The sequence below is a fragment of the Teleopsis dalmanni genome, chromosome X (assembly GCF_002237135.1).
Source record: "Teleopsis dalmanni isolate 2A chromosome X, ASM223713v2, whole genome shotgun sequence".
NCBI lineage: Eukaryota > Metazoa > Arthropoda > Insecta > Diptera > Diopsidae > Teleopsis > Teleopsis dalmanni.
The window spans coordinates 25405709-25413991 of NC_051848.1; the positions used below are offsets into that span (position 1 = coordinate 25405709).

At 29.4% G+C, this 8283-nt stretch overlaps 1 long non-coding RNA gene across 5 annotated transcripts; it reads right to left on the minus strand.

Annotated features, from left to right (window-relative positions):
* Positions 1-2205: 2205 nt before the first annotated feature.
* Positions 2206-6819, minus strand: LOC119689795. Of its 5 annotated transcripts, none has more exons than XR_005253490.1 (7): positions 6713-6819; positions 3180-3551; positions 2961-3102; positions 2767-2902; positions 2599-2700; positions 2419-2534; positions 2207-2346 (listed from the first exon to the last, which is right to left on the minus strand). It is a non-coding gene; the product is annotated as an uncharacterized LOC119689795 (long non-coding RNA). The 5 variants fall into 5 exon arrangements; XR_005253489.1 differs by having other exon boundaries at positions 3180-3561; positions 6713-6818; XR_005253487.1 differs by having other exon boundaries at positions 3180-3572; positions 6713-6818.
* Between the last annotated feature and the right edge of the window lie 1464 nt (positions 6820-8283).

Sequence of the window (8283 nt, forward strand, 5' to 3'; positions counted from 1 at the left end):
TATTTTATTGCTCGGTAATAAAAGCAAAAATAGAAACAACAACAACAACAGCAACTACACAGAAACAAAAACAACAACTACTAAAATTACAATTTAACAATTCTGACTTCCACTTTTAAAACAAAAGTAGCAACAGCAATGGCGGCAGCAATACGTGTAAGGATAACAACAACAGGGCCAGAGTTATAAGCAGTAGCTGCCATCAACAATAGAATGCACACAACAATAATAAACATTTTTGTTGGAATTTTTTTATTGTTCTTTTATAGAAATTAATTATTTTATACTTACATAGTAATAGCAACAGCAGAAGCACTAACTGTAGCGGCAGAATTAGCAGCAGCAGCATCATCAGCATCAGTAGCAGCAATACGATCAGCCGCCGAATGTGGCAACAATTTAATAAGCCATAAAATTATGTGAGCATAAGTACTTGTACTTGCCTGCCCACACATACGTGTATATATGGTACGTCAATGTGTATATGTAAGGGAACATTTAACATTTAATATCAGGGTTTGCTACTAGATTAAATTTCGTTGCAGTTATATTATCTGTCGTTAGGTTATTTCCGTCAAGCATAAACAGCTTGTATGTGCACTGATGTCCTCCGTACGTGTATGGAGGTAAGCGTATGTGCCTACATCACTTAAAGGTATCAGAATTGCAGCCAAGAAAGGAAAATTAATTTTTAATGACCGTAAGCCAAACCGTGCCGCCAAACCTCATTCGCGCATCCAAGCAACACTGGGTCAGGCAATCCTGCTGTGGCGTCAGCAATCAGTATGGAGCACTAAAATAACCGCGAGCATATTTGGTATGTTGCTGTTGCCGCATTGTATTCACCCATTAAATTTCTTGTCCATTCTGGCACAATTTCGGTAAGCCATTTCAGCTGCCGAAAATCGAGTTTACTTGAGTGACTTAACAACGCGTAACATTTACATAAAATCATACTTTTTTATTGCCAACGTTTGGTAGCATTCAGACACCGAACACAAACTTAATAAAAATGTAGTAAAAGAAGATATAAGTTGCCTTTTCTCATGCAACACTCTCATCACCCTACACCCTATAGTCATGTGATCACCTACATCACCCAATAGTAGCGTATAGTATTAACGTTATATATATAGTATTAATTAATGTTTCTTTTAGTATTAATGTTTATTTTACACAGATCAATTACTTATACATAGTATATACCAATTTAATTAAACTTATATAAAATAAAATAAAATAGAATAAAAAAAATAAAATATAATATAATAAAATAAAATAAAATAAAATAATATAAAATAATATATCCACTTTATATATGCTGACTTTTTTTAATAAGCTTTATTATACACGAGTGTTGGGCTATTAGTCAGATTTTTTTTTATAAATATAATAAAGTAAACTAAAATGAAATCAACTAAAGTATAATTAAATAAGATAAAATAAAAATATATTAAGACAATATAAAATAAAGTGAAATAAAAAAAGTAAAAATAAATAAATTAAAAAAACTAAAATAAATCAAACTAAAACACACCAAAATAATATGTAATTCATCATTTCATACTATAATAAAATAAAATGCAATATTAAAAGATAATGAAACTTAGTAAAATAAAATTAAATAAAATTAAATAATATAATATAAAAAAACATAAACAAAAAATTAATCCACACCAAAAAATTTTAAGAAAAAATTAAAATTAATAAACTAAATAAATATAAAATAAAATAATATACGTTTAATAATTTCTTCCGATATGTATATGGAAGATGGTTTACGAAGTATTCCGAAACATTTGTATTAAAATATTTTTTTAAAATATAAACAAAAATTTTAACAATAACTAAGTAAGTGTGATTATTTATAATTTGAGTAGTTAAATAATTGACTTAAGGCGCGGTTATATTAAGTTTTAATGAAATATAACATAATAAATTAATATAGAATATATACTATTGAGACTGTAATATATTACAGTCTCAATAGTGAAACTCTTAAAGACTAAATAGATTTAGATCAGCAGTTACTAGACTCAATTTTATCAAAACGCTGGAGAAAAGGCATTGAGATTTGAATTTTTATTTCCGGAAGAATCTTTTGAAAATAAAAAACACTATATATAGTTGGGCGCTAGTTTATTTACATATATATACAATTTTAATTGCATATGTAAATTATTACTATTAAAAGAACTTCAAAAATAGGTAGTTATAGTTATTAAATTTTAATATTAGTAATTATTAATAATTCTTTCTCCGTTGCTTTGTTTCGCGTTTTTCTTCATTTTCTTATAGTGATTAAAATTTTCAATATTGTCCTGGTATTGTATTAAAATAATCATACTTAAAAATAAGTAATTTTATTTCAATTTTATTTTATTTCAAATGAATTATATGTATTGATCATATACCCACCTTTGCTCCAAAATAATAATAGTTTTTTATAAATATTGATTTAGGTCTTATATCATCTACCGCATGTATCTACTGCATATATCTACTAAGTCTTGTTAATTAAGCAGTGAATCTATCTGAAAAGTGATACGTGATTAGTAACAGTGGATAGTCATTGGATCACATATGTATATAACTTACACATATTTAGGTTTATTTTTAAATTTATATTTAAGGTCATTGCGTTTTGTACATTTAAAGATATTTAGCTGAACATCACCTATCACATATTCAGGTTATAATCTAAAAAAATTGTTCGAAATAAATAATTATGGATAATCTATGGATCAAACAATGTGAGATTTCTACCTGTTCATTTCATATACATTCTTCATCACTTCATGAAATTTGGCATTTGGTCGATAATAGTGAAGAGATGGATTTATTGCTATAGCGTTTAATTTATTTAAGCTCTTCATGATGATTACTTTGCGTTACCGCTTCACTAATACAAATTCATCGTCAAGAAATCAGTGTCTAATTAACTTCATCTATGAACTTACCACTTATGGTTTTGACAAGAGCTTATGTTCTCTATGAGACATCGCAGGTGTTTGTGGATGCATCATTTTTATTAGACTGGATGTAGGTTTAGAGTTTCTAAAGCGTGGTTATTATTTGCACAGATTGTTATTTGCAACCCACCTTTAAATTATACATATAAGGAATAATATACTATGTAATATAATATAATATAAATAATACAGGAGTTTTATGTTTACCGATCTATCCAGTCTACACAAGTTTCTTTTTAGTTTTGGGTTTGCAAAAGTTTTTTCTTCTTATTCACATGCTTCTTTTTCCCTTTACGTTTCTTGTTATTTCTTTGAATATCTGATGCCTTAATATGTACTGGATTATTAACACTTAGACCAGGGGGCTTGTTTCGCTTTGGCCTATGACATTTCTTGCATATGTTAGGTGTTGGACCTTTAATCTGAGCAGGTTTTTTAGCAGCATAGTATTGCTTCTCCGTTTCTGTCATGTTTCGCCAAGCCGCACCAGCAGCTTTCGCAGTTTCAACGGGGCGTAGGTGTTTATTTATACGCCTAAATTCTCTCAGGAAATTGAAAAATGGATTCCGCATGATACCTCTGTATATAACTTAAACGATGCTAGATTAGAAATTTATTTGGATACAATACCAGAATTTTGTAAGAATAGTCAGGAGCAAACAAATTTTGAATGAAGTGAACGAAGAAAGAATTTCAAATGAAATAATATTTTTAATTATTTAAATAATTTTTTTCTTTAAATTTAAAAAAAAAATGCATACATGATGTAAATTTTTAAAATCATTTGTTAGGCAGACATAACGAGACTACGAGTAAGTAGAGATATGTAGTATGAACGGATTTGGCTGATATACTATGATTTGACAGTCGTGACCTAAGCCTCAATTCTAACGTAAGTCATACTGAAGTAAATCATTAATTTGGCTGCCATAATTTATACTTAAGTCAGTTTTAATACTTAAGTCATGACTATGAAATCGTCTGCAAGTCTTCTTCTCGATGGTATATTGATATTTATTCATATTTTCATCAATGCACTACTAACAATGTATCAATCTGTTATTTCACGACCTCCTTTGTTCATTTCAATTATTTTTAATAAAATAACTGTAATTGTCAATAATGGTACCTTCCATCGTTACTTTTTAGATAAGTAATAGAAAGAAATATATACTAAAGTATGAGTCAGATCGCGTGTAGAGGGAACCAAAATTTGATCAATATTTTGGTTTGATTGACTCATCCAGCTAATACAGCACCATTTATTTCTCGTAATTTCAGTTTCGGGTCCATTCTATAGTTTACAATAGTACATATTAAATATTTTTAAGAATTTGTATGATCTATTAAATTTTGTCTTGTACACAAGAAACATAAAGTTACGTATTAGACAAGAAGTGTAGTCGTGCGTGATTTATTATGATTTTCGTTATTGATCATCAAGGCATGAATGTATCGATAAACTCAGTTCTACTTTTGGGAATGAAACCTCACTTTTTCCAATTGTAAAACGATGGTGTAATGAGTTTGAACGCAAATGTCTCTACATTCAACTGATCTATAGTTAATAGAATAATATCAATTATAAATTTGTCACTGCTGGTCCTTAGATCATATGACAACGAAGGAGGAACATTCTAGTATTAAATTTCATATAATTAAAGACCTGATCTCTGAAAACTGGGAAAAATTATTTCATAACTATGGTATATAAACTTTATTAGCAAAAATTTTTATAATCTACTTTAATGACAGAAAAATTGGGTAAAGACGAGAATCTTTCTCAACTTTGCTAATATCAAAGCAAACTCATCATTGAATTAGCTACAAATAGATATAGTATAGTCCAAGAAAGCAATTACAAAAATACATATTAACATCAAATAATGTAGATACAGAAATGGGATCTATTCCAACCAACAGTGCATCAATCTTCAACACAGTACAAAAATAAAAAAAAAATTGTTTAGAATAAAATGAAGTAGAATAAAATATTAAGTAGATTACATGCAATTTCCCAGTCATACATCAATTAATCTTATTATTATCTGGTTATTTATTATTGATTAGTTGCCTTAAATGGAGTGTTTTTTTATATAAAAAATAATGTCTTTTATTATGGTTTCAACTGTATTCTATTTTAAATTACTAATTAAGAACTACCTAGTTAGATTGTATGTCAATATATACAAAATAGTTTAAGAATTAGGCAACATCTCCCCAAAGAACATAATGACGTTCTTAACTGCTACTCATCTATAGAACTGAAGTGCGTATGTCACACTAATCCCCTCAAAGGATGAAGTGACGTGGAGACAAGTTCCCAAACCATCTTAAAATCTAATCTAATCAAATCTATAGCAATTTATTATATATAATTATTATAATCATGGCAACTGAATAGATTAGTTGTGAACACATATTTACACACTACAAAGTTGATGGATGCGTATGATAGCTATTAATTCTTATTTTAATTAATAGAATTTTAATTTGGTGAAATTTGATTATTTTCTGTTTCTTCTGTTCATTATTAAAACATTTGTGACAATTGAAGTTTATTCGAAATGTTTAAATTATATTGAGACAACTTCTAGGTTCAGTTACGGAATGATCATATTATTTGTGCGCATTTAAATATCAAGTTTCGGGTGCATCGCAAAAAGTAATTAAAAAATTTTTACCTCTCATACACTGGTCAGCATGCAACTCAGAAAATTTCGCATGTAATTTACAATTTTTAACCACAAATCCGTAACCAAAAATCTGTTAAAATTTCAGTTTTAAAAACGAATTTCAATTTGTTGATTTGCGTTGCTTCCAATAACCGAACCGATGCCATGTGGAAATAGTGTTGCAACGAAGCATACACATAGTAACTGAAACGCATATGTGTGGGAGTTTCTATGTGTGTATATATTGTTATGTTACTATATTGCACTGCAGCTATATTGTAGTGCAGTTGTATTGTTGTGCTGTTGTCTTGTTGTATGAAAGTAGGTTCACAGTAACAATTGCAGCACTTTTTTTAATATGCTCGTATGTTAATGTTGTTGATATTGGCAGTTAGCAATAAAAATATAGTCAAAGTTAGTTACAGGAAAATACCGAAGCCTCACAGTCAAGTTGTGAGGCAGCTCTAGCATATGCAACAATAATAATGATGGCGGCGTCAATGTTATCGATGGCGTTAACCTTAACGGTATATGGTATATGTGCACGTGCAATACAGCATTGAGGAACACAACACACCAAAACCGCTACACAATATCCGGTAGAACACATTTTGTGGTTGGAAGCGGCGCCGTATAGAAAAATAATTTTTCCACTCTCGTGCGTGTGCCCCTTAGATTCGTCTGTTTGCCATACTAACAAAAGCCTTTTGCGTTTAGTGATATTGGCGGCGTTGGTGCTCTTTTTCCTGTTGCTGTTGCTGCTGCTGGTGCTGGTGCTGCTAGTACTAGTACTGCTGTTGGTACTTTACACGGCAACATGTTATGTTGTGGTTTCAATGTAAAACAATGCAGAACAACAAACAAACACAACAACATCATATCTTCAACAAAAATGCACACAATCTATGGCTTGTGGATGAGAATTTTAGGATGTGGCCACATTTCAGGTTTAGAAAACTTGTTGAAAATTTAACAAATTACTTTTGAAAATTTTACTTAAGTTTTTATACGAAAAAAAAAAATGCAAAATTAACAATTTACTTAACTTTTTAATATAGTACTTACACGTATGAGCGATTCCCAAGGGAACTACACACAATTTAGCAAATTCAAACCAAATAAGGTGACTTAGAAAAATTAAAGAAATTTTTAAAACTTATAATAATAAATACATTAAAAAATTAACACCACACTAACAATAAGTGTGTTTATAATACAAAATAAATTTGACAGTTTTATGTATATAAATCATTAAAATAAAATTTTTAACCCACAAAGCATTTATTTCTTTGGTATACCTATTAGGAAAATTTGTATCAATGATAGATATTTTATTCTGTCAAATGTATCAACAATTATTATTAGATAAATTTTGATTTTATAATTTACACGAAACTCACAAAGACCACAATGTAATGCCGTATAATCAAATCACTGAGAATGTGTCAACTGAAATGAAATGAAAGTATAAGAAAACTATATGGAAGACTTAGAAAACTAAAGTTTAGAACTAAAGCCAACAAGCTGCATGGAGAAATTACTCTCAAGAACTTAAATTCCTCTGCTGCATCATGAAGAAAAAAATATGACGAACATGGAAACAAGTATAATAATAAGATTAATAATAAAAGAGACTTTCACTTTAAAATATATTTGCGCCCAGATTTCGCCAACGGAAAAGGAGTTGTTGTCCATCAAGCCGACATTTCTTTCGTGACTCGGAACAAATAAAGGATCTTGCACTGTCTAATTACCAATCGTTTTGATCTCTGTAAATCTGTCTTAATGCTGAAAGATTGACTAAACGAAGACCCGCTAAAAGTCATTTGACCAATTTTTCCGCCAAAAAATCACAGAAACCCTACATCGATGGATTTATGAAGCTATCTGTAAAATAGTGAAAGGTCATTAAAAATAATGGCCAGTATATATATATATACATATATGAAATAAATTTTTGATTAAAAATATGTTTGTAGTACAAAATCATGGTTAGTACTTTTAACATCACCTAATAAAAACTTATAATGTATAGAAAATTACATCAACACTCGTATCTCCTTACCGAGGCTATAATTTGGAAGAGGTCTAATAGATATCCATAACCGAAACAGTAGCCAGTTAACAAACCGGCAGACATATTTTATGAAACTCTCTAATAGTATACATAAAGCAACAGTACTTGCAGAGAAAAGTTACACTCTAGAACAAAAAATAACTCCACGAATAACATGCATCTAGTATGGAAAACTTACAAAAAAATAAAAACGGCACATATGCTTGGTTAATAATAGAAGAAAAGAAGGGGCGTGAAACTAAACAATTTTTAATAGATATATAAAATCATTTAACTGCCTTTAAAAATTATTTGAAATATTGTGCATAATAAATTGACCAAAAGGCATGTTATACAGAGATTGATACCACAATTCTCAATTTCCGAATTATACGACTCCTTTGGCACATTTTTATTTACTACTGAGTAATACTGTTTTAACCAACATGACGACGCATAGAAAGCTTCGTCACCAATTTTTTTAAATTAAATTAAACACAATAATAACATAACTCTAAGCGGTTAGTAGGTTACAAGCGGAGACGAATGTAGAAACGGGTCAACCACTTGATTTTAACTC